The sequence below is a fragment of the Anabrus simplex genome, chromosome 3 (genome assembly GCF_040414725.1).
Source record: "Anabrus simplex isolate iqAnaSimp1 chromosome 3, ASM4041472v1, whole genome shotgun sequence".
NCBI classification, from domain to species: Eukaryota; Metazoa; Arthropoda; class Insecta; order Orthoptera; family Tettigoniidae; genus Anabrus; species Anabrus simplex.
In genome coordinates, this window is record NC_090267.1 from 321,479,096 (window position 1) to 321,506,533 (window position 27,438).

The 27,438-nt window shown below is 42.1% G+C and overlaps 1 protein-coding gene across 1 annotated transcript in view; it reads left to right on the plus strand.

Annotated features, from left to right (window-relative positions):
* Positions 1–494: 494 nt before the first annotated feature.
* LOC136866305 (influenza virus NS1A-binding protein homolog) overlaps positions 495–27,438 on the plus strand; it is a 361,110-nt gene continuing 334,166 nt past the window's right edge. The window contains exon 1 of the mRNA XM_067143147.2: positions 495–532. The gene's annotated coding sequence lies outside the window, so the exon portion shown is untranslated. The remainder of the gene's footprint in view (positions 533–27,438) is intronic.

Consider the following 27,438-nt stretch of genomic DNA (forward strand, 5'->3'; position numbering starts at 1 on the left):
TTTATCGTTAAATTTATATGCGTCATTGTGAGGTTTTGTACGATTTCTATGAGAAGTCTCTTTTTTATTTTCTCCAGGAGGGTGCGTATCATATTTGATACCGATACGCCTCTTCACTGACGTGCATGAAAGTGAATTTTGCGACGGATTTTTTGTGTGTAATTTTACGTAATCCGCTGGGGCTCTTATACGCTGGGAATTCGCGGTACCAATATGTTGTGCATTACGGAAGTAAACATATCTTCATGAAATTAGTATTGCAATTATTACTATGGTATAGTTTATTATAGCAGGGACAATAATTACAGTTTTAGTGTATGAGTGGAGAACAGCGGTACTTCGAACTTCAATACAAGTTTAAAATACTGAAAGGGAGTAATGGATACTTCAATGTTTACATTACATTAGGTTGGCATTACGTATTCAAAAGACTTAAAAATTATATCATTGGAAGTTCGCGCAACGCGTTTGTTTACATATTCTTGACAGTGACAGCGGTGGAATAGCTTATATTTCTTGTCATACAGAAGGGGTAAGTTGGCCTTTGTCTTTTTAAAGCTTATATGTTCACTGTTAATGTATGTGCATTATGATATGTCGAACTGTCGCGCTCTTTATTAATACCTGCCTAGTATGATGGAGCCTAATGTTTCGTTACTATTGTTAAATGACCTGTAGATTGAATATGTATGTTTTTTATGGAGGTGAAGTTAATTTGTTTTACGATTGTTCCTTTGCTATCATTTAACATTTGTGTTCATTTCTAATTCGTTTATGCGTTAACGTATGTTACTTGTATACCATACATGCGACATTTAATAACATCATACTTTTCTAAGTGGAGAGCTGTCATGTTTATTTGTTGAGGACTGGTATAGATTTTATGTGTAGGTTCTGTGTTTGGAATATTATCAGCTTTGATTTTGCGTAAGTTAACGCATTATTGTCTTTTTGGTCTGATCACGAGATTATGCATATCGGCCTATTCAGCTAAATGCCACTGTTACAAGTAATCTTAACTGTCTTAAAAACTGTCTTAAAAATTACGTTACATTGCTATTAACCAAGGTTTGTTTACTGTCTTGTGGGTAGAATTTGCAAACCTCTTTTTTCTTATCGATTGAGGATACTCCAAAGAGTTGCATGGCTGTTGTATTATTCATTATTCATTCCACCAGTCTTGCTAAAATTAGAACGATTATTACATTTATCAATCAATTTTTCTATTTAATTATGAGCTGATGACCTCTGTTTTTGGTCTGTTAAAATAACAAACACATCATCATCTCTGATCATGATAAAATCTTTTCCATATTATGTACCCTCCAAATAATTGCAATCAAAAACAATGTTAACAATTAAGAGATTAAAAAATTGGCCTATGATTAACCAACAGTGAATACTACTTGTTACAGTGCTGATAGATGATAAAAATTAAAGAGCCTTTATTGCTGTGCATGTGCATGCACGTCACCGTGTAGTTCACTAGGTTGACGTACATACATACAATTTATAATTCCCTCGATTGTATACAGTATGTCCCTGATTTTCAAGTTGCATGTGATGGTCGTTGGACACCAGCTGAGCTTGACAGTGTTAGGTTTCTCTCTTTTCATATTTCCCTTCTTTAATGTGTGCTGGTTAATTGTCTGTTGTCTTTTACTGAATGGGATTAAGTTTGTGAAGCCTTGAGAGACTTCATTTCTCCTGGCTAATGTGACCTTACTTTTACAGATTCCCTATTTACTTTACAAATTTAATTTCTTAGTTCATCTTCTGTCATGGGTCTGAAGATTTCGACCCCCAAAGTCCTCATGCTCTTTGAACTTACAAGTTTCATATCATGATACCGTAGGCTAGAGGAGTCTGGTATTGAGTCCCCTTATTTGTGCTCGGATTTATTCTTTCATCTTCCTTGTCAGACCTCCCTTGGTCAATTTTTTCTCTCCTATGACCTGTACAGATTTAAAGAAAAATGTACTTTTTCAAATCCGTACTTTTCTTCATTGGATTTTGCCATTGCAGGGTCTGCTTTGTGGGTCTTGTTATGGCATTTAACATAATCTGCTTCATTGTCTGGTCATAGATGGACTATTTTCAGGTATTGATTTACAGTTTCCTATCATCTCTGTGTAGATTATCTACTGGTCTTTTTCACATGATTTGCTGATGGTAAAGTGTCGTGGATCATTTTTAGGTAACAAGGGTGCCCATAGGACAGTTTGTTGGGCGGGGGAGGGGGGCTAGACCTGGGAGTATTTTTAATATTTTGGAAGATGAATGGCAACTTTTATTCCACAGTAGAATACCACACACGGTATGCCCTATCAATTCTATGTAATAAATACCGATTTTAATGATAATTTTCTTGAAAGGAAACCACCTGAATATATTAGATTTTTTTCCTTTCGTTAGAGTTGGGGCGGGGGGCGTCCCCACCTTGCCCCCGGGCATGGGCACCCATGTTAGGTAGGCCTACAGCTCTCTCTCCTCTTATCGGGAAAGCCTGTTCCCATGGACCTTTCCAATTTGGTTGAACACCAATATGGTGTGTGTTGGTAGAGTTCCTAATGTGGTCATGTAGGGAAAGCTCATCATCCACTGAAGTATCCTCATTTCCATGGTGTGGAGGGTGTTATCTACACTTTTTGTGATTTTCTTTTTAAACAGTATTGGTAACGCTTATTTTGAAGGAAGCTAAATTTAATCAGCCAATCAACACTTTCCATATGAATTTATCATATTTCATCCCAGGCAAATGCTGGGGCTGTACCTTAATGAAGGCCACGGCCACTTCCTTTTGACTCCTATGCCTTTCCTATTCCATAGTCGCCAAAAGACCAATCTATGTTGGTGCGGTGTATAACGAATTGTTACATTTTTTTTATCATAGTGTTAATTGCGTGTGTTTTAGCCTCATTAATGGCTTCTAATTGATAGGTAGAAGACTTGTTTGTACTGCATGTCATATTTTTCATACATTGGTCTTAAACACATGGAAGTTATATATACTCTAGATCATATTAAGAGAATTGTTACAAATTAAACCAGCTTTAGAAAACATTAAACAAGCAACTGATACAATTTAACACAAATTGGGGAAAATGAGGGAACTTCTCATTAGTTCACCCTTTTAGCTATTTGAATCTATACACTTATAATATATATATATATATATTTGCTATTTGCTGTACGTCACACCGACACAGATAGGTCTTATGGCGACGATGGGACAGGAAAGGCCTAGGAATGGGAAGGAAACGGCCGTGGCCTTAATAAGGTACAGTCCCAGCATTTCTCTAGTGTGAAAATGGGAAACCACGGAAAACCAGGGCTGCCGACAGTGGGGTTCGAGCGCACTATCTCCCTTGTTCCCTTTAGACTATCTCCTGGATGCAAGCTCACAGCTGCACGCCCCTAACCACACGGCCTATAATACATATAAAATGCCATTCAGTGTAGATGTTTGTTACTAATCACTAATGTTGATTTATAAATGATGTTAGAAATTATAGTAGCCCTTAGGCTTTCATGACTGGCATTGTAATGATAGTAAAAGTTTCCCAGGCTTGTAGACCTTAGTCCAGTTGGGTTTGAGGATCCCACTGTTTCACCAGATGCTGTGCGTGGTACTTTTAAAGGTTATCTTACTCTGAAGATCGTTAATGAACCGAAACCATTTCTGTGCTCACTAATTGTGTATAGCAGTGATGAGATGTTCTCTATGGAAAATTCTAAATTCCCATGGAGGGAATTAGATATTTTTCACCAATAGAGCATGTCAAAAACATATCAGATGTAAGGCTTTTCAGGCGTTTGCTCTATTAACCAGCGTTTCGTCTTAGGTCTGACACTAGACTCGTCAGAGTGGGATGTGTCACACCCTACCCACTGACGCTGGGTGTATGCAGGTGAACTTATCAGAAGCCTATTTGTGGACACTTATCTCCCTATGCAGTTATCAGACTGTGCCTCATAAATAGGCTTCTGATAAGTTCACCTGCATACACCCCGCGTCAGTGGGTAGGGTCTGACACATCCCACTCTGATGAGTCTAGTGTCAGACCTAAGACGAAACGCTGGTTAATAGAGCAAACGCCTGAAAAGCCTTACGTCTGATATGAGATGTTCTCTGCGAGGTCCATAATTCTTCTGTGCTGATCAGTCTGCTGTGGTGATGAGCGACTCCTAATTGATCGTTTCTTCCTCTTGCTGTTCAGTGCTCGTGCTTCTCACTGGCTTCATTACATTTATTGTTTTTAGTATAGGTATTCAAGCACTGTTCTACCTGTGGATTCAGTTTCTTCCTTGTTGAAATTGTCTTGGTGTTTGAACATTTTGATGGCTTTCTGTTGTACCTAAGTATGGTTGTGTACTGTTGGGAGTCTATCTGTGTACCTGTTGTGTATGTCTTCACCGTCCAGCAGAGAATGTTTTTCGTGAATGATGACTTATCTTTCTGTTTTAGTCAACTGTATCTGTTGTCTTCCTTGAGTTTAGAATAATAACTGCATTTCGTGTTACGTATGTGTAGGTCTATTTACTTCTGGATTATACAGCTTACCTAAAATACATAAAGATCATGTTCCTATGCAGCCTATTGTGAGTGCCATCAACTCCACTACACACAGTATTGAAGAACTGTACTAACTACTAGGTGGCAAAATGTCATGTCAGGGATTCAGATCATTTCATCAAAAATTTCTATGGAGTCTGAAGACTGTCTAGTCAGCTTTGCTACAGCCTCACTCTTCACTAAGGTACCTATGAGGTAATGCCCTTGGCCATATTGCATAGATTATTCCATAGATTATAATCAACCTGTTTTCTCACTGTCTTTTGGCCATGTTGCATAGATTATTCCATAGATTATAATCAACCTGTTTTCCCACTCTCTTACCTTGAGTTACTTCATATGGCTTAACACCAGTCATCCCTTTTTTATGGAAAAGTTATAGAGATGGCACTTGAGACACCTCTCAGACTGAAAAATGCAGATCTCTTTGTCGTCTTTCAGCTCGAAATTATGCCCACCGAGCTTCCAGTGGAATTGGTATTTTTTGTTTATTCTGACATCTACAGCAAAGTGGTTCCACTAATAACCCCACTGGAAGCAGTTGCGGTACGAATACTGCTGCCTGTCATAGCACAGTGTGTAATGTTTATTTCCCACCAGGTCAACCTCTTAACATTAATGGCGTACGGTAATTGATCTCATAGATCAGCTCCTACCTCCTTTCCTCATGTTGGGTGATTTTAATGCCCACCATCCTTTATGGGACTATATAATGCCTTACCCCAGAGGGAGTTGGAGAGATTAATGATAGAGCTGGACATATGCATTTCGAATACATGTGAACCGACGTATTTTAGCACGATGCACGGCACTTAAATATTCGCGCATAGACATTAGTCTATGCAGCCGGGCGCTTGTTCCCCTGCTTAGGTGGAATACACACGACGATCTCTGTGACAGTGACCATTTCCCCATCGTTCTTACTTGGTTGAAACAGAAATCCAACGAGGTTCATCCCCGATGGATTCTTAAACATGCTGATTGGCCAAAGTTTACATCGTTAGCTGTGTTTAATGAAGAGAATAGCCGGAGCGTAGACGACGATATAACTTACATCACACAAGTTATTCCTGCTGCAGCTGCTGCTGCTGAGGAGTCCATTCCATCCTTTCAGGGACTCCTCGAAGAAAACTCGTTCCTTGGTGGAACGAAGAAATTGTAGCAGCTATAAAAGAACGACGTCGCGCTCATAAACGCATTCAGAAGGCAGCCTACTGTGGCCAGCTTGGTAACATTTAAAAAACTCCGCGCTAAGGCGCGAGTTCTTATTTGACAGAATTGAAAATTGAAATGTCGTATGGCTTTTAGTGCCGGGATATCCCAGGACGGGTTCGGCTCGCCAGGTGCAGGTCTTTCTATTTGACTCCAGTAGGCGACCTGCGCGTCGTGATGAGGATGAAATGATGATGAAGACAACACATACACCCAGCCCCCGTGCCATTGAAATTAACCAATTAAGGTTAAAATCCCCGACCCGGCCGGGAATCGAACCCGGGACCCTCTGAACCGAAGGCCAGTACGCTGACCGTTCAGCCAACGAGTCGGACATTTGACAGAATAAGAAAGCTTCGTGGGAGAAATACGTGTCGTCTGTGACGTCACATACACCGTCATCTCTAGTGTGACGTATTTCGGGTATACAAGGATCATCTTCAGTGCCGGGAATTTCCATTGCAGGCAATTCTTGATTGCTAATCATCTAGCCAGTTATTTCGCGGATGTGTCTGACTCCGGGAATTACCATCGTGATTTCCTCGCTCTGAAGCGGGAGGCAGAGCGTCGTCACCTCAGTTTTGCCACTCAAGCTTCAGAGAACTATAATGTGCCCTTTGCGGAGTTGGAACTCCGCAGCGCCTTGGCATTTCGCAAGGTTTCTTCTCCCGGACCGGACAGTGTCCATAACCAGATGTTGAAACACCTTAGTGAGGATTGTCTCTTCTATCCTTCGTGTGTTCAACCTAATCTGGATCGAAGGTGAGTTTCCGTCACAGTGGGGAGAAGGCATAGTCATTCCTGTCCGCAAGCCTGTCAAAATCCTAAGTATGCAGGAAGTTACAGACCTATTTGTCTTACTAACGGTATGTGTAAGCAATTTGAGAGGATGGTGAATCGTCGACTTGTGTGGTGTCCGGAGAAAAATGACTTTTGTCCCAGTACCAGTGTGGTTTTCGAGCCGCTCGTTCGACTACTGACCACTTGGTACGCCTGGAGTGCTCTATCCAGGATGTTCTCCGAAAACAGCATTTGGTGGCAGTTTTCTTTGACTTAGAAAAGGCCTATGACATCACATGGCAATATGGTATCGTTTCGGTCCTGCATCAGTGGAGATTCCGAGGTAACTTGCCGGTATTTTTTGCGATTTTTTTGTCCATCCGTCTATTCCGTGTCCGAGTGGGGAGGGCGTACTCGCAATACCACGTTCAAGAAAATGGAGTCCCACAGGGATCGGTTCTTAGTGTCGCTTTGTTCGCGGTTGACATAAACGGTATTGTCGCTGCTGCTGGTTCGGCAGTAATACCATCGCTATGTGTAGAATATTCTCTGCGTTATAGCTCGCATAATATGGCAGTCGGAGAGCGACAATTACAGCAAGCTGTTTGGAGAGTGGAACAGTGGACTTTAGAACATGGCTTTCGGTTTTCAACCGCAAAGACCTCTGCTGTATACTTTTGCCGGAAGCGCACTCTTCACTCCCATCCTGAGCCTTTTTTTAGGATATGTCTCTCTTCCTGTAGTTCACATTTACCGATTTCTTGGGCTCCTGTTCGATAGCAAATTATCGTGGGAGCCACGCGTGTGGCAGTTAAAGGTGGAATGCACTAAGAAGCTGACTATTTTGTTCTTAGTGGCACTACTTGGGGAGCAGACTGCACGGTTCTCCTACGATTTTATAGGGTACGTATTTTGTTCAGGTTGGACTACGGCAGTGCAGTATATGGATCAGCAAGGCAAAGCGTCCTTGCGAAACTAAATAGAATCCACCATAGCTGAGTTAGGTTAGCAACGGGAGCTTGTCATACTAGTCCCATTGCAAGCCTGCTCGCTTAATCTGGTGTGCGGCCTTTACACCTGAGGCGCCGGCAATTGCTTTGTCCTATGCTGCAAATTTGCGACAGATGCCACTTCACCCAAGCTATCCCTGTGTATTCCACAATGGAAACCGTCGGCTTTACGCTGCTTATTCTCGACCAACGCAGCTGGTTGGAATACGCTTGGTTAGCATTCACATATTTTTTTATATACCTTCGGTTCCTTGTCTTGTTAGACGACCAAGTAGGGGACCTCCGTGGATAATACGACGACCTGAAATAATTGTAGATTTGCACATCGGCCCGATGGAGAACACAAACCCGTCCATTTATCGGTGACTCTTTCTGTCTGTTGTTGGCCGATATCCCGATTTAGTCGTTGTTTACACGGATGGTTCGAGAGCAGAATCGGGAGTAGGCTCTGCGTTCGTTGTCGACAATAACAGGTTTCTTTTTCTTCTCCAGGAAGCCCGTAATGTGTACACAGCAGAGCTCTACGCTATCTGTAAAGCTTTGCGGTACACGCTGTCCGTGAGCGCCGGCACTTTCTGCTGTGTTCTGACTGCTTGAGGTCGATACAATCTGTGGGGATCATTACACTTACCGATTTGCCAGCTACAGTACACACAACATACAATAGAACTGCATTTTTATTCTGTCGGAACTTTACATTGTTGTTTCCTACAATCCCATCCATAGATAACAATATGTAGAAAGGCACTCGATGTATTTGTTTACTATATCTTGTTTTAATTATGCTGCCATGGAAATCATAAAGAAGACGGACAGTCTACACGCTTTCACCGGCGTTGCCTAGTGTGGCGAGGTCCAATTGCTGCCCTCTAGGTTCCAGTGGCGGAGGGATGACGTGGTTTCGCCACAAATCTATTGATACATGTTTCCTTCGGCACCTTCTGGCACAGCGGATACAGGACCTGCTGGCTGTGTGTTCGGATGCCGGCATCAGAATCACGTTTTTGTGGCTCGCAAGCCACATGGATGTAGAGGGAAACGAGTTAGGTGATAAGGCTGCCAAGGAGGCTGTTACATTTCCCCCGTTGCCTTACAAGGTTCCAGCCAGTGATATTCGTTCTCAGCTGAGACATTTGGTTATGTCCCATTGGGAGATGGAGTGGCAGGCCATCCCACTGCCAAATAAGCTGAGGGCGATAAAAGGAACAACGAAGGTATGAAGGACTACCACTTCGGGCTTGTCGGAGGGAAGCAGTGCTGTTATGTCGTTTTCGGATCGGCCACGGTATAGTAACGCACTCCTATTTACTGAAAGCAGAACCCCCTCCGGTGCGTACTTGCGGCGATCATCTTACCGTGGTACACTTCCTTATGGCGTGCATGGACCTGGCCGATCTGCACCATAATCTGAGACTCCCGAGTACCATCTCCCTCATCCTACGAGATGACGAGCAGTCAGCTTACCTCGTCATCCGTTTTATGAAGGATACTTGGTTTATCATCTATAAACGTAATATTTCCTAGTAGTATTTATAATATTGTTTGCTACGTTTCATTCTATTAACTCTGTATTAGTTTGTGTTTGTATACAGGGTTATTCACCTAACATGTTACACGAAAATAACTTCTAAACGATTAAAGATATCGGCATTCTGCTTTCATATTCGTAAATGGTACTCATGGGCTTATAAAACAACGTGTCACTTACAAGGGAACATCGACAATGGTCAAGTCGCCGATCGCAAAGAAACTTGGAAAACACATTGAGGTGCACGTAAAAACGATGTCGGCATCAATTTTGGGTGCCAACATTCATTAGGGCGTTAACTACGGGGCCTAAAAGTTGCGACATTTCAAATTCCGCGCGATCAGCGATGAATACCTGCTGGCCAATGCTAAGCCTGCACACTGCGTGCTTGGAGACACACCTCTGCACCTCCTCCCCTCCACGCTCCAATTGGTTCGCCACCGCACGTTTCCCTTTTCCCCGCGCTTGCCGGCTGCTTAGCTGCTCAACGGGACCGGCTCTATACTTTGCTTCTTTTCGTACTATAATTATTGAAATCCTTTAAATAACGTTCCGTTTCACACACAATGATAATAAATAACCTACACTAATATACCCGTATTTTATTCAAATGTCACATTTTCATTCCTGCTAATTCCGGTGAGTTGTCACATTCGTGGGTACAACTCCGAGTTAAGTACCACCGGGACCGGGCGAGTTGGCCGTGCGCGTAGAGGCGCGCGGCTGTGAGCTTGCATCCGAGAGATAGTAGGTTCGAATCCGACTATCGGCAGCCCTGAAGATGGTTTTCCGTGGTTTCCCATTTTCACACCAGGCAAAATGCTGGGGCTGTACCTTAATTAAGGCCACGGCCGCTTCCTTCCAACTCCTAGGCCTTTCCTATCCCATCGTCGCTATAAGACCTATCTGTGTCGGTGCGACGTAAAGCCCCTAGCAAAAAAAAAAAAAGTACCACCGGGCGTGGTCAAACGTGAGATGGTGAACTGCGTCCTACCTACGCTTAAATTATTATTTACTTCTAAAACGCCTTAAAGCTGTCAGTAGTGTCCTTTAGATTTGACATACATATGGAATTAATTAAATCGTCCACCACTAAATAAATCTCCCGCCTTTAAACAACGTTAAATACCTTGTATGTAAAGAAATTACGTGCCCGGGTAGAGGATCTCATTGAATGTAATGAGATTCGGTACCTCGGGATATCAAAACCTGGTTATAGGTCCAGATCTTCATTTTATGTCCCCTTCCCCCCCACCCCAACCCATTTTGTGTACGCTATCAGTCGTGTCATAACGAAACATCATCGCGGACGACAACAACAACAATTATAAACTCCGAGTTTGAAACTACTGGTATTTTCCGTGTTGCGTACTCTGGTATAAGGAATAGGCCTATAGGTAGAATGTTTTTATTTGTGCTTGTACTGAACGATTTATTTAATGTTTTGCAGTGACAGGCACAACACATTTCAATTGCAGCAATGGTTGTCGAATATAAATACATTTAATGCATAGGCAACTTCGATATGAGTATGACATGGAATGTAGTAAAGTTTGACGTAATAAGAAAAGCCTTGAAAAATAAAAAAAGATTTGCATTTATATATGCAGTAGATATACAGTAATCACAGGCAGGCCTGTAGTCTTACTGTACCGGTACTTTTGCGTTATAGCTGACGAAGGTCTATGTATTCAACAAGTACCGATATTAAAGTATCACACTACAGTCTTCTGGGTATAATGGCAGTTATATACGCAAAAAGTTAAATGGCTATTGCACGAACTGGTACAATTACAAGGCAACACAATAAATTACTCCGTATAGGCCTACATTACATCGGGCAAACTCCCCGTCAGTAAATGATAGTAAACAAAAACAATCTTTGGTCTATTCGAAACATTAAAAAATAGTGAAAAGAAAACCGAAACAAAACACAATTAACAACAGGCGCCATTATTATTTTTTTTTTTTTGCTAATTGCTTTACGTCGCACCGACACAGATAGGTTTTATGGCGGCGATGGGATAGGAACGGCCTAGGAGTCGAAAGGAAGCGGCCGTGGCCTTAATTAAGGTACAACCCCAGCATTTGCCTGGTGTGAAAATGGGAAACCACGCAAACTATCTTCAGGGCTGCCAACAGTGGGATTCGAACCCACAATCTCTTGGATGCAATCTCACAGTCATGCGCCTCTAACCGCACGGCCAACTCGCCAGGTGCAAACGTTTTCATAAACATTTCAGAAAACGTAAACTAATACAATGTGGAAATTACAAAGGAGAGGTATGTCGAAGGCTGATAGATTACCCAAAGTGCAGCACCGGTTCTCTTCGACAGCTAAGAAAACGGGCGGTGTCGAACCAATTGGAGCGTGGAGGGGAGGAGGTGCAGAGGCGTGTCTCCAAGCACGCAGTGTGCAGGCTTAGCATTGGCCAGCAGGTATTCATCGCTGATCGCGCGGAATTTGAAATGTCGCAACTTTTAGGCCCCGTAGTTAACGCCCTAATGAATGTTGGCACCCAAAATTGATGCCGACATCGTTTTTACGTGCACCTCAATGTGTTTTCCAAGTTTCTTTGCGATCGGCGACTTGACCATTGTCGATGTTCCCTTGTTAGTGTCATGGGGTGATCAATAACCGAGATATTGATACTAACTCCATATTTTTAAATGGAACGGTACAATTTCATACAGCTGGACTAAAAGTTCACCTGCGTGCAAGTTCAAATATGTAAGTATTTTCAAAATCGGACAAGTACTTCTTGAGATATAAATAAGAACAGCATGCGCGGTTTCACATGCCGCATTAGACGGTGTGCAGTCGGGCAAGGACATACTGACGCGCAAGCAGTTTCCTGGAAGTGAGTTCAGCCTCAGAACGGATACCAGGCATGTAAGCACCTCGTACACATGTGATGGGTTTGTAAAGTGTGTATGACAAGCGAAGTCATAACAGGACACGGAGGGTTCATGTGTTTAAAAGGAATAAAGTAAGTACTTTGCCTTGAAAGGAACATAACGAAAGCTATAATTGTCACTGGTTTTAGTGTACAGTACATACTACTGTATCAGTTGAGGAGTAAGCATGACGCAAAACACCGGAAGAGCTCCTTCCAGAAAAGCAAATGAATAATGTCGGAGGTAGACTTCATTGGAAATGATCCTAAGGGCGTAGGAATGGGAACATAACAACGTCTCGTCAGTGTAATTGTTATGAGGCGGGCATTTTGTATGTAGAGACCATGTTGGCAATGAGTTCAGTACTTTATGTGGCAAAGCCATTCGTGGCCAGTCGTTGATTGGCTGGAGGCTGAATTATCACAACAGTGAAGATACGAGGTGGGTGATGTTTGAATACGTGCGTCTCAGTAAAAAATGAAATGGCGTATGGTTTTTGGTGCCGGGAGTGTCCGAGGACAAGTTCGGCTCGCCAGGTGCAGGTCTTTCGATTTGATTTAACGCTCTAGGTGACCTGCGCATGGTGATGAGGATGAAACGATGATGAAGACGACACATACACCCAGACCCCGTGCCAGCGAAATTAACCAATTATGCTTAAAATTCCTTACCCTTTCGGGAATCGAACCCGGGACCCTGTAACCAAAGGCCAGCACGCTAACCATTTAGTCATGGAGCCGGACTGCGTCTCGGTGATCCTCATACACATTGTGTCTATTTAATTGTGTGCTCGAAATATTGATCATCAGTGGCAATGCACATTTGCAGTCGTGTCGCGAGGGATAATGTCACAGACCGAAGAGTTTCCCCCGACATTGCAGCACATGTTGCAATAATATGTCGCTTGAGATCCTGTGATGTTGCTGGAGATTACGCGTAGACTATGTCCGTGCACGTACCCCTGAGGGAAAAGTCCAGCGGTGTCAAATCAGGTGACCGTGCTGGCCACCTGATGGGGCCTCCACGTCCGATCCATCGACCGGGCAATATCTCGTTTAAGACTTGCCGGGCTACAAGCGAATAGTGGGCATAAGAACCGTCGTGCTGGAACCACATATCCTGTCGTATGTTAAGGGGTACGTTTTCCAGGAGAACAGGGCGGACAAGACCTTCCCATCCTACGCCCTCTAATAGCAGCTACACTACCTTATCTCACTATTTCCATTTGTTTGCAGGACGTGTGTCATTCACACTGTGATTGCATGATAAAATCCACATTTTCAAACACTAAGTCTACTCCAGAACAGTAATGCTTATACGTTCGCACTTTTAGTAATGCATCCTATTGTTCGGGCTCCTCTCCAGACGTACGTGATTAAGACACTTGAAGGGGTACAGGGAATAATTGTTGTTATTTCATTTCCGGGGCTTGGACATCGTGGTCGTGTAGCCCCATGTGCTTGGGTGTGTGTGTGTGTGTGTATACTGTATGTGTGTTAGAATGTGTCTGATAACCTGTGTTATTGTGGTGTCTGTAGTAGTATACTGTATTTGTAATTCAGGTGAGGAATTGGGACGGAGGCGGCCGTTGTAGTAAGTAAGGAACCATCCCGACATTTGCCTGGAGTGGCGGTGGGAAACCACAGAAACACTTCCTGGATAGGTGAGATGGGTACCGAACCCACCTCTTCTCCGTTTTGCCTCACAGAGATGAGTGTACTCCGTTCCAGCCCTCCAACCAGAATTAAATGGCTTATCAGAGCCGGGAATTTAACCCGGACCACCGCGGCGACAGCTACGAATGCTAGCCGCTACACGTGATTAAAAAACTCGACAGACTGCTCTGCATTCGCGAGAGCGCAGGTTCGAGTCCTGCCTCGCCCAACATGAAAGTGATTTGCATGGAGTCCCATGTTCAACACCAGGCAAATACCGGATAGGTACCTTTGGGATAGGCCACGACCGACGTCCTTTCCAAATCCTTCCCATTCCCATCCGTAGGAAAAGACGCTAAACTGAGCGCAGCCTATTACACATGGATGTCAAAACGAAACGAAACAAAAAAAAAAAATTAATCTCCCTTCCCCGTTGTGTGTTTGCCGGTCATACAATAATTTTGCACAACCAGGGTATGTTACGGTATGAATCAATCAATACTGATATGCATTTAGGGCAGTCGCGCAGGTGGCAGATTCCCCATCTGTTGTTTTCCTAACCTCGGTACATCACATTATGTTTACAATACATGCCCGGTATCCGTTCTGAGGCTGAACTCACTCCCAGGAAACTGCTTGCGCGTCAGTATGTGCCCGACTGCACGCCGTCTAATGCGGCATGTGAAACAGCGCATGCTGTTCTTATTTATATCTCAAAAAGTACTTGTCAGATTTTGAAAATACTTACATATTTGAACTCGTACACAGTTGAACTTTTAGGCCAGCTGTATAAATTTGTGACATTCCATTTAAGAATATGGAGTTAGTATCAGTATCTCGGTGAGACTAAGTAGCACGCTATTTTACAAGACCCTGATTACCATTTACGAATATGAAAACAGAATGCCGATATTTTTAACGGTTTAGAAGTTATTTTCGTGTAACATGTTAGGTGAATAACCCTATATAATATTTTAATGTGTTTTTCTAATATTAATTTGCATGATATATATTATTGCATTTTAAGGCAGTGCCTTATTCTACCATAATCTATGTTTTCTATAATTTTATCGGAAAGTAGGCCTAAGGCATTGCGAATTAGATCCACTGATTATTTTAAAAACCCACAATAATTTTTCGTCATTTGTTTTTAAATTGTTTTATCATGTCGTCCACCTTGCCGGCAAATCTACCGACACGAGGTTGACGTATTTGAGCACCTTCAAATACCACCGGACTGAGCCAAGATCGAACCTGCCAATTTGGGGTCAGAAGGCCAGCGTCTCAACCATCTGAGTCACTCTGCTCCGCGTGCTTGAATAATTAGGTTTACGCTCTTCAAAGTGATTTGAGATCGTTAGTTTAAATAAGTTTGTAGAACGATCTACTGTCCCCGTATTTTACGTCTATTTATTAAAGCAGAAACATGCTCTGTGTTACAACGTCCCATGTTAAAATCAAGTAACAAAGAATCTATTGTCTTTAACTGTAAATTATGTTCACGCTTGCGACCCTTGCTTTCAGCCCTTGGGTACAAACACGACAAAACGGTAGGCCTGGGGGAAGCCTGGCTTTTATGGCCAGAAACTATCAACGAGCCGGGCGGGATTCACCGATAAACATTGAAGCTGCTTCGTCTTCCGTGACCTAGATAAATCCAGCGGTTCCAGCGAACTTGTTGTAACTTATATAACAGTCAATTAGCACACATTATGCTCTGAAAAATCTTCCTAATGAACAGCTACCCGTGGTGGCCTTTTATTCCTAATTATTCATGCCGACACGCCATTGTTCGTGTAATTGACAGCAGTTTCCAGCCCCGGAATGCGTGTTCATATGTTGCTCGCATTGGCAAGCTTGGGGAGCGCCCTAACGAAATGCTCTTACTGGAAAATTTGAAATATCTGCCAAGTATCATTCTTTGAAGCACGTGTGCCTTGTCTTACAATCTGAGAGTGGCATGCCCAGCTCCTTTGTTTGCTAGCTTGGAACTGATCCTGCCTGAGCTCTGAGCTATTGGTACGCCCCCTGAAGAATACAATCCGAATACATTATACGCTGTAACTTGGTCATTGGATGGAATATGAACGGGCTTCTCATTTCAGTTCTTTCAAGAACGAAATATATCGTTCTACTGTAATTTCATTAATTTGTTTCTTTTTCAGGTATCTGTTGTGGAATGTTTTTCTGGTATTTTCTAAAAAAAATGTTTTATCATAAATTAGTTTCAACAGACTGAAGTACCTAACAGTTATAGATTAACTGAGTCGAAACTGAAAAGAAATGGCTTCCACTGTAACAAGATAAACCGAAGTGGAATCATCCAGTACTGTCACGTAAAGTAAGACAAAGCCCCTTCATTGTGGGGCATGCCTTCAGTTTGCCTGTATAACTGCTGCACATGTACGAGGCATACATCTGATTAGTCGACGCATCTCTGCCTGGGAGATGTTCTCCCATTCTTTGACCAGAGCATTTGCAAGTTCTTGAAGTGTCTGAGGGGCTTTTGGACGCTGTCGGACTTAACGATGTAGCTTGTCCCATAAGTGTTCGATGGGACTGAGGTCGGAACTCGTAGCGGGCCATTCCATGGTTTGAATCTGGAGGGCAGGCCTGGTGGTGGCTGCTGTATGCATCTTTGCATTGTCTTGTTGCAGCACAGCCTGAGGACCCATAACCGATGCAATGGACATGCGCCATGATCGAGCACAATGTCCTCCATGTATCTGGTAACCGTAAGTTGACTGATCACCGCAAGGTCCGTTCGGCGTCGATAGTAATGCCAGATCAAACCATGACAGACCCAGCACCATATTGTCCACTTCCTGGACCACTGCCTCGAAGAGTGTAATTATGGTAATCGAAATACTACTGATCTGCATTTAGGCCAGTCGCCCAGATGGCAGATTCCCTGTCTCTTGTTTTCCTAGCCTTTTCTTAAATGATTGCAAAAACATTGGAAATTTATTGAACATCTCCCTTGCCTCTGTACACCACTCTCCACTGCGGCGATACATCTACAGACGTCAATCACACTGCATTAGGCAAAAGCGCGATTCATCAGTGAGCATCACATTGCACACAAGTCGGAACTGCCAGTTCATCGCAGACCGTTACGAGGCCTTCGTGACCTTAAGCCTGGCTCTCGCAGTCTGTTACGAACGGTTTGGCCAATGGCAGTTGTTGCCTGCAGATTATTTTGGAGTTTCCGAGCCATACCAGTGCTTCGTCGAAGTACACAGTTGACCATATAGCGGTCCTCTCTGGCCATAGTTTTTCGCTTTCTACCTTGGTCTGGTCTCGTGGAGATTCTCTGAATCGTTTCCCGTGTACGTGATTTAGTCACATGAAGCCGTACAGCCACTCCACAAATAGTTACAGAGCCCTGCACGGATGCGGCCGCGAAAGTTAGTGTCTTGGCGGATGCAAACTGTATCGCAGTGCGGATAATTTTGCTGATAATTTCTAAATAATGAAGTTTACTCTTATTCACTGATATTTTTTCTTTTGTCTTGTGGTTAGGTGACCCTTGACAGTGGTATGGATGAAGGTTATATAAAAAGCCTTGAGACCATAAAGCCGTAGGGTAAAGGCATCAGTCATTGACAGCTCACTCGTTCTTGACACCCTAGGGAATACTCAGTAAACATACGGTGTGTGACAAGACATGAGAGTTCAAATTTCTGTGGTAACTACGCTGCAGCCCTCTGGCGGTAATGGCTGAGAACTAATCAGATGATGTGTTTAAAGTCGGAGATAGACATAGTTTAGTGATGACGCGTGTTGCAAGATTTAACAGCACATGGTTTTCTTCTCGGATTTGGTAAGCAGGTGAGTGTGTTTCACTGATTATAATTCCTCTTGTTCGCGTATTTAAGTAAATCCTGTCATGTATCCTGAAAGTTTAACACTTGTTATTCTCATTGTTGTTTTCAGTGTGAAAAAAGGTGGGAGGAAATAATGTTCCGTTAGGGTGTCAATTATTGGTTTATTGAAACACTCCTGTAACCTTTCGCTGACACCCCCTGTCAATAATGGGTGTTTCCTACCTAACTTAAATTCGAAATCTTATTGTTACTGGTAGAATATGCTTTAAATTCTGAATATTTTGGTAGATATTTTAGTGAAATTGAATGGGCCGTACCAAAAGATGACAGGGGGTGTCAACTTCAGGTTTTTCAGGTGTCAGCTATTGGTGATCGATTGATTCCTAAATATTTATTTATTAGCCTAGGTTATCTATGTATTCGGCTATTAAGGTTTTGGAGTTTAGTCTAATGTTGTACTATTTTTCGTTTTAGGCCGCAAAATGACTAAAAAGGGGAGACAATTCTTAATTATGCTCCGGATAAATAGAGCAAGCAATGGGAGATGTTAGAAATGGATCTTCGGTGAAATCAGCAGCTAAAAGGCATGGAGTACCAAGAATGACCCTGATGTATAGGGTACAGGGCATACATACGTACATACATACATACATTATCATTATAGACTGTTATGCCTTTCAGCGTTCAGTCTGCAAGCCTCTGTGAATTTACTAAACGTCGCCACAATCCTCGATTTGCAACTAGTGTTGTGGCCTCATTTAGTTCTATTCCTCTAATCTTTAAATCGTTAGAAACTGAGTCTAACCATCGTCGTCTTTGTCTACCTCTACTTCTCTTACCCTCCATAGCAGAGTCCATTATTCTCCTAGGTAACCTATCCTCCTCCATTCGCCTCACATGACCCCACCACCGAAGCCGGTTTATGCGTACAGCTTCATCCATCGAGTTCATTCCTAAATTAACCTTTATCTCCTCATTCCGAGTACCCTCTTACGATTGTTCCCACCTGTTTGTACCAGCAATCATTCTTGCTACTTTCATGTCTGTTACTTCTAACTTATGAATAAGATATCCTGAGTCCACCCAGCTTTCGCTCCCGTAAAGCAAAGTTGGTCTGAAAACAGATGTAAAGATAGTTTCGTCTGGGAGCTGACTTCCTTCTTACAGAATATTGTTGATCGCAACTGCGAGCTCGCTGCATTAGCTTTACGACACCTTGATTCAATCTCACTTACTATATTACCATCCTGGGAGAACACACAACCTAAATGCTTGAAATTATCAATTATCAATTTCCACCTAACTGAATCCCTTTGTATCACCAATCTGACATTCAATTCTGTTAAATTTCTTACCTACTGACATCAATTTAGACTTCGAGAGGCTAATTTTCATACCATACTCATTGCACCTATTTTCAAGTTCCAAGATATTAGACTGCAGGCTTTAGGCACAATCTGCCATTAAGACCAAGTCGTCAGCATAGGCCAGACTGCTTACTACATTTCCACTTAACTGAATCCCTCCCTGCCATTTTATACCTTTCAGCAGATGATCCATGTAAACTACGAACACCAAAGGTGAAAGATTACAGCCTTGTCTAACCCCTGTAAGTACCCTGAACCAAGAACTCATTCTACCATCAATTCTCACTGAAGCCCAATTGTCAACATTAAATGCCTTTGATTGATTTTAATAATCTACCTTTAATTACATAGTCCCCCAGTATAGCGAACATCTTTTCCTTTGGTACCCTGTCATATGCTTTCTCTAGATCTACGAAACATAAACACAACTGCCTATTCCTTTCGTAGCATTTTTCAATTACCTGGCGCATACTGAAAATCTGATCCTGACAGCCTCTCTGTGGTCTGAAACCACACTGGTTTTCATCCAACTTCCTCTCAACGACTGATCGCACCCTCCCTTCCAAGATGCCAGTGAATACTTTGTCTGGTATACTAATCAATGAGATACCTCGATATTTGTTGCAATCCTTCCTGTTCCCTTGCTTATAGATAGGTGTAATTACTGCTTTTGTCCAATCTGAAGGTACCTCACCAACACTCCATGCTAATCTTACTACTCTATGAAGCCATTTCATCCCTGCCTTCCCACTATACTTCACCATTTCAGATCTAATTTCATCTATTCCTGGTTTATGACAATGGAGTTTATTTACCATCCTTTCCATTTCCTCAAGCGTAATTTCATCAACATCATTTTCTTCCTCCCCATGAGCTTGGCTGTTCGCAACACCACCCGGATGATTTCCTTTTACATTGAGAAGTTTTTCAAAATATTCCCTCCACCTTTCCAGTGATTCCGTGGAATCTATTATGAGTTCACCTGAATTACTCAAAACACTGTTCATTTCCTTTTTCCCTCCCTTCCTAAGATTCTTTATTACTGTCCAGAAAGGTTTCACGGCTTCTGACCTAGCCTTTCCAAGTTATTACCAAAATCTTCCCACGACTTCTTTTTGGATTCAACAACTATTTGTTTCGCTCTGTTTCTTTCATCTACGTACAAAGCCCTGTCTGCCTCGGCCCTTGTTTGGAGCCATTTCTGATAAGCCTTCTTTTCACGTTTACAAGCTGCTCTCACTTCATCATTCCACCAAGATGTTCGCCTTTTCCCATTTTTACACACAGTTGTTCCTAGGCATTCCTTCATGTTTCTATTACAGCATCCCTGTACGCCACCCATTCACTTTCTATATCCTGAACCTGCTTACTGTCTACTGTTCGAAACTTCTCACTAATCATATCCATGTACTTCCGTCTAATTTCCTCGTCCTGGAGATATTCTACCCTTATTCGTTTGCAGACAGATTTCACTTTCTCTACCCTAGGCCTAGAGATACTTAGTTCAGTACAGATCAGATAGTGGTCTGTGTCATCGAAAAATCCCCGGAAAACTCGTACATTCCTAACAGATTTCCTGAATTCGAAGTCGGTTTAGATATAGTTTGTTATGGATCTGGTACCCCTAGCCTCCCATGTATAACGGTGAATAGCTTTATGCTTGAAGAATGTATTCATAACAGCTAAACCCATACTAGCACAGCAAACGCTTCCCATTCCCATTAGCTTCCATATTTTCCCCACATTTACCAATCACCCTTTCGTATCCATCAGTTCTATTCCCAACTCTCGCATTGAAATCGCTCATTAGCACTATTCTATCCTTGCTGTTGACCCTGACCACGATGTCACTCAATGCTTCATAAAACTTGTCAACTTCATCCTCATCTGACCCTCACATGGTGAATACACGTAGACAGTTCTAGTCCTAATTCCTCCAACTGACAAATCTACCCACATCATTCGCTCATTTACGTGCCTAACAGAAACTATGTTGCGTGCAATGGTATTCCTGATAAACAGCCCTACCCCAGACTCTGCCCTTCCCTTTCTAACACCCGTCAAGTACACTTTATAATCTCCTCTCTCTTCCTCGTTATCTCCCTTTACCCGAATATCACTCACTCCTAGCACATCCAGATGCATCCTCTTTGCTGACTCAGCCATTTCTACTTTTTTTCTTCCATAGGCCCCATTAATATTGATGGCTCCCCATCGAATTCCATTTCGTTCGCCAAGTTGTTTCCAAGGAGTCCCTCGCCTGTCAAATGGGAGTGAGACTCCGTTACTCCCATAGGTCCGAGGCGTGCTTAAAATGTTCTGAACTCAGCAAATTCATGACGCAGGATGCTACCCTACTTGCACATAGTCCAAGTGAGGATTTCTCCTCTAACGGGTTATGGACCACCGGTGAATTGTATAGTTCGAGATGCCCACTCCCATTCCATACCAACTGGTATCCCAACTCTCAGGACCACTTACTAGGCCACTCAGCCGTTGCCCATGGTTCACGAACCAGGACGTGACTACAGTAACCCACCAAAATTACCAAATTCCGACTGGGCCAAAACCCTTTTTTATTTTATTACTAGAGGAGGAAGATGTGCTTGTGAACTGGATTCAATTCTTGGCAAAGGCTGGTTTTCCAATTGTGAAAGAGGAATTAATAAACAGTGTTAAGCAACTTTCATTACGATTAAATAGGAAGTCCCAGTTCAAATCTGGCCGTAAGTGGTTTAAATCACTATTGAATAGGCATCCCACAATCTCTTTACGAACACCAGAAAACCTAACAACATCAAAACATCAGTGTCAGCCGAAGTCCTCCAAAGTTGGTTCAAAGGTATATATAATTACCTGCGTGATGAAAATGTTTTGGATGTACTAGATAATCCAGTTAGGGTTTTTAATGCAGACGAGACTGCGATGTTTTGGAATCCGGTATGAGGAAAAATTTTAGCAAAGAAAGGAGAAAAAAAGACTTACCAAAAGGTAAATCCAGATGAAAAGGATTGTTTAACTCTCATAATAATGTCCAGTGCAGCAGGTGTGACGGCCCCTTCATTAATTGCATTTAAATATGAAAAGATCCCATCAGAAAATTGCAGCCAGCGTTCCCTCAGATTGGGGAATAGGCCGTTCAAAAAGTGGGTGGACTTTTTTGTTATGAATTTTGTCACCAACGTATTTAACCCATGGCTCAACAGTAATAATATTGATCTTCATGTGATTCTTTTCCTCGATGGCCATTCCTCATACATGACTCTTCACACTAGTGAATTTTGCGCTATTTTCATAGCCCTGTATCCCAACGCAACGCATCTCATCCAACCAATGGATGTTTCTGTTTTTGGATCATTGAAAGGCCGCTGGAAGCAGAAAGTCATTTCATGGAGAACAGAAAATATGGATTCACCGATCTTGAAAAACAAAGATTTCACCGATTTTAAAATCGATGCTCAGTGACATCCTCTCAACAGCCATCCAGAACGGCTTTAGGAAGTGCGGTTTGGTGCCTTGGAATCCATCCGCTGACTATGTTAGACCATGAATTTCCTTCTGGAAATGAAAATCTGAATGTAAATGTTATTTCAAAATTTGATCTGAATGAGAACAAGAATGCACTTAAAAGTTTTAAAGAATATAGTGTGCCATGTTCTAATGTTATATTCGTACGTTGCAATTACTAATAAAGATGATGATGATGATGATGATGATGTACTTATAATTTTCGTAACTGTCAACCATTGGTTCTCTACTGTGTCACCTGTTGGTGTTTAAGTTTTTGTAGCATGTCAATGACTGGTTAAGGTTTTGCACTTGAAACAAAGAAAAATATCCAGTTACCTGCCAATATTATTGTTAGAACAAATATATCCTAGATAAATAAAGAACTTTAGATTATATTCACACCATGAAAGGAAGTTCAAACGAAAAAGAAATGGAAGTAGAATTAAATGAAGTAGGTATAAATTTTCCTGACCTAAGGCTAACTGGCTCCTGCCCGCAATTGATGGAAGGAAGGAACAAACGTCAATACGTCGGTAGTTGTCGCAAGAGAAATTCCCTCATAAACCTGTGACTGTAGGGGTTCTGGTAGGTGTCAGGCCTATTTTACTGTGTTAATAGATCCATCCATTTCAATACCTTGGGTGTAATATACTGTAAATAATTACAATATCCGCGAATGAAGGAAGTGCGGATATTTTATAAATCGGCGCAGAGAAAACAATAGCGACATGGACAAAAGATAACTTTCTGAAATTTGGTAGTGAATACGTTTAGTACGAGTGTCTTTGGAATACTAAAATGTACTACGCATTGTCTTTTATATCAAAGGTTCAACTTTATGCAGTAACTTATAAAATGTTACTTCTGACATTCGCAAGGTTAACATATAAATAATGTATTCGTTTTACGTCCGACCGATAGCTTTTACGGTTTTCAAAGACGCCGAGATGCCGAAAATTTGTCCCGCAGGAGTTCTTTAATGTTCCAGTAAATTACCGACACAAGCGGACGCATTTGAACACCTTTAAATACCACCGGACTGAGCCAGGATCGAACCTGTCAAATTGGAGTCAGAATGCCAGTGCGTCAACCGTCCGAGTCACTCAGCCCGGCGATTAATAAATACAGAATTCCTGTCGATCCTCCTCGACTAATTATTTAAAGAGAATTGTACTTGCTCCGAGATTATTCCTTCTGCTTATTCATTTTCACTTCTATTCTTATTTTCTCTTAACTTGGTGACCTAATCCTCAACTTCCTCTAAATTTTAATCCGACACGCAACGAATAACGGCATTAAAAAGTTTTACACGTTGCTGATGGCCGTCCATCTTATATCTGATCTAGTTGACGACGCAAGAACGACTGAAGCAACTGACTTGAGTGAGATATTGCCATTTACCACTCTACTAAACGCTGTCGTACGTTTAAACTAGGGGCTGCCTGGCGAGGTGGTAAAGGCGTGCTCGGTTCGTCCGGAAGGACGTGGGTTCGAATCCCTGTCAGGAAGTCGTAAAATTTAAGAAACGAGATTTCCACTTCTGGAGGTGCACATGGCCTGAGGTTCACCCAGACACCAGAAATGAGTACCAGGTTAATTCCTGGGGCCAAAGGCGGCCGGGCGTAGAGCTAACCACTCTACACCATCACGTGCCGAGGTTATGGATAGTGGAAGCCTTTACCTTCCACCCCTCCCAGGGTCTTCATGGCCTGTACGGAGATGACTTTGCTTTTTTTTTTTTTTTTTTTTTTAAACTAGCCTACGTGAGTTAAGTAGTAACTTACCACTTACTACTGTACTAAACACTGTCTACGTGTAAACCAGCCATAAACGAGACGATCACAAGAGCTTGTCATGTAGAGACTGCGTGCATCGTTGACCACTTTAGTTTTCGACATAACACGTTTCATTATTTCGTAAAAGGAGTAGTGGTGACGATTCATTACATAGTCAGCTTACTTTTGTAAAGCATGTCGGAATAAGATGTATCTTATACAGTAATTGGTTAAATGCTGCAGTCGACCAAAATAATGTCCTCTACTTTTTATGGACAGTATGTAATGTTTGTTGTGGGTATCCACGGATTTGTATCTACATCAGAGGTGAATTTTATTTGAAAATACAATAATTAAATAAGTCTGTTCCTAGTGCATTATATAACAAGCCTATAATGTCAATAATAATTAAGACACGAGTATGTTTATAAAACGAGCAAAGCGAGTTTTATAATTTCCATACGAGTGTCTTAATTACCGTTATAGGCAAGTTGCATACCACTGTTTATGCTTGAGGATAATTATAACTCTTATTTTTTAAATAGTCATACATTTATGTCGAGATGTCACTTGACAGTTGAGTTTACTGAACAGAGCGCATGCGTTGGGTTATTGATTTTCCGTGAGTGGATCAGATACCTTGACAATGTCATATGTTTTCAAAGCTTTGATAGAAGGTTATCATAACCTAGCTTTATTTCAAATACAAATTGTTTATTGTACAGTTGGTGAAGTGAATTTGCGCGAATGTGCCGTGTGGTTGTGGAATATTGGAAGTAGAAGGGGGGAGGCGATGACTTAGATGTTAGGCCCCTTCAAACCACAAGCATCATCTCATCGCCATTGGAAGTAGAAGGTGCATTGATGTTAATATGTGTGTCCGACATGTTTGATTTTGGAAACAAATGCGTTGAGCGCAGATGCGATGCTATCCTTACCTAATTAGTCAAACAATTGTATCATAATGAAAATCTGAACTCTGATTGGTGGAGAACCTGTATCATAATGAAACTTGAACTCTAATGATTCAGGTTTCTGGCATATAAGATTTATATTTCGGCATCGTCGAGCATAAAATATTAAATTCGAGAAACATACAATGTTATGAATTCATTCTATTTTCGAGCCATTGTACATGACATTAACATCATTACATTCTGCCCATCGCTCAGTAGCTTCCTCGTTTTCATTCACCTTACTGTATCCACAGTTCGTGCTGTGACTTTTGAGGTCACCCTCAATAATCTTAGGATCCTGGTCGATGAAATTCGCACGTTCTAAGAAAGTAAACTGCCTTGAAGGTGCCTTATAAAGTGATGTTACAAAGACACTTTTGATTTCTACCGTTAGGATTTCAGTATTGTGAAAAAGATAGTGTGCGGGACCGGCGGATGATTACAATACTGGCGTCGCAGGTACATTGTGGGCGGGCCAGCAGTGAGGACAGGAACAGCGCCGGCGAATTGTTGAGGCTTGCGATAAGGAAGCTCCTAGAAGAAGATTGAAGCTGATTAACAATGAAGAATACGCGCAAATTATTATTATTATTATTATTATTATTATTATTATTATTTTGCTAGTTACTTTACGTCGCACCGACACAGATAGGTCTTACGGTGACGATGGGACAGGAAAGGTCTAGGAATGGGAAGGAAGCGGCCGTGGCCTTAATTAAGGTACAGCCCCAGCATTTGCCTGGTGTGAAAATGGGAAACCACGGAAAACCATTTTCAAGGCTGCCGACAGTGGGGTTCGAGCCTACTATCTCCCGAGTACTGGATACTGGCCGCACTTACGCGACTGCAGCTATCGAGCTCGGTATTATTATTATTATTATTATTATTATTATTATTATTATTATTATTATTATTATTATTATTATTTGCTTTACGTCGCACCGACACAGGTAGGTCTTATGGCGACGATGGGATATGGAAGAGCTAGTATTAGGAAGGAAGCGACCGTGACCTTAATTTAGGTACAGCGCCAGCCCAGCATTTGCCTGGTGAGAAGATCGGAAACCACGGAAAACTGTCGTCAGGGCTGCCGACAGTGGGGTTCGAACCCACTATCTCGCGAATGCAAACTCACAGCTGCGCGCCTCTAACCGTGGCCAACTCGCTCGGTATGCGCGCAGAATGATCAGGAAGTGGAAACTATGAGAATCTTCTACGGGCCTATACAAAGAGCTAACCTGGAGAGACCGAGTTAATATTGAGTGCGTCAGTCGCGAGTGAATGAGACTATCCAGAGTCCGTGACGTGTGTCACACTGAAGTGCTTGTATGACAGCTGCCGGGAATTCAGTGCGGCTTATTGGTGGGGAAGTGAACTGTTCTGTATCGATACTGCGCTATCTGTACAGTTGGCAGAGACCCCCTGTGGGTAGGGGAAGCAGACGAAGAATACACCCACGGTATCCCCTGCCTGTCCTAAGTAGCGACTAAAAGGGACGATCAGGGGATGATGACATTAGAACCGTGAGACATACTTGTGATTAGTCCGATTACGTGCGGATCACTGTGGGTCGATGTTGCTTGCGACTAGTACCTCCTTGTGAGGAAAACCATGGATCTACATTAACGCTGCTGTTCTGTTCGGGTCTATATGACCCAAAATCAATATACACGTCATTTTTCATATTTTAAATACCAATAAATGTTTATGAAATTTGGTGCTCACTTAAGCGACTGCAGCTATCGAGCTCAGTTTTTCCATGACTGCATACCTCTTTCGATTCATGTAACATACCATGAAACTGTAAAATAGGGTGTTTACATTTTTCTTTAAGAAATTTCACAAACCCATTATGAATACCCACCATACTTGGGGCAGTATCAGTTATCCCAGATATAATATTATTTAAGTCAAACCCCATTTTTAATACAAGTTCTTGCTTCACTTCGTTCATTTTATCTTTCCCTGTAAGTAATTCCTCCCCCACCAAATTTCAGCAAGGAAATCGAACAAAATCAGCTATCCTTGCTTGTAAGGTCACATGCGTGCTTTCATCAAGGCATATTGAATACTTCTGCGAGACATCCAAATCAACTTTCAATTGCTCCGAAACATGTTCACTCATCCTTATTATTATACGCTTGACAGTATTTCTGCAGGCTGGCATTTCTTCAATTCTAATAATTATTTGTTGTTCATTAGGAAAGCCTTCAAATAATGTGTCAGGCGTCAATAAGAAAGTCTCTTCCAAGAACTCACCTTCGGAAAGCGGTTTCCTATGCTCTAATGAGCAGTGACACAAATGGAAACAGCCGAACTGATATTATTCCTTGGTCTGAAAGAT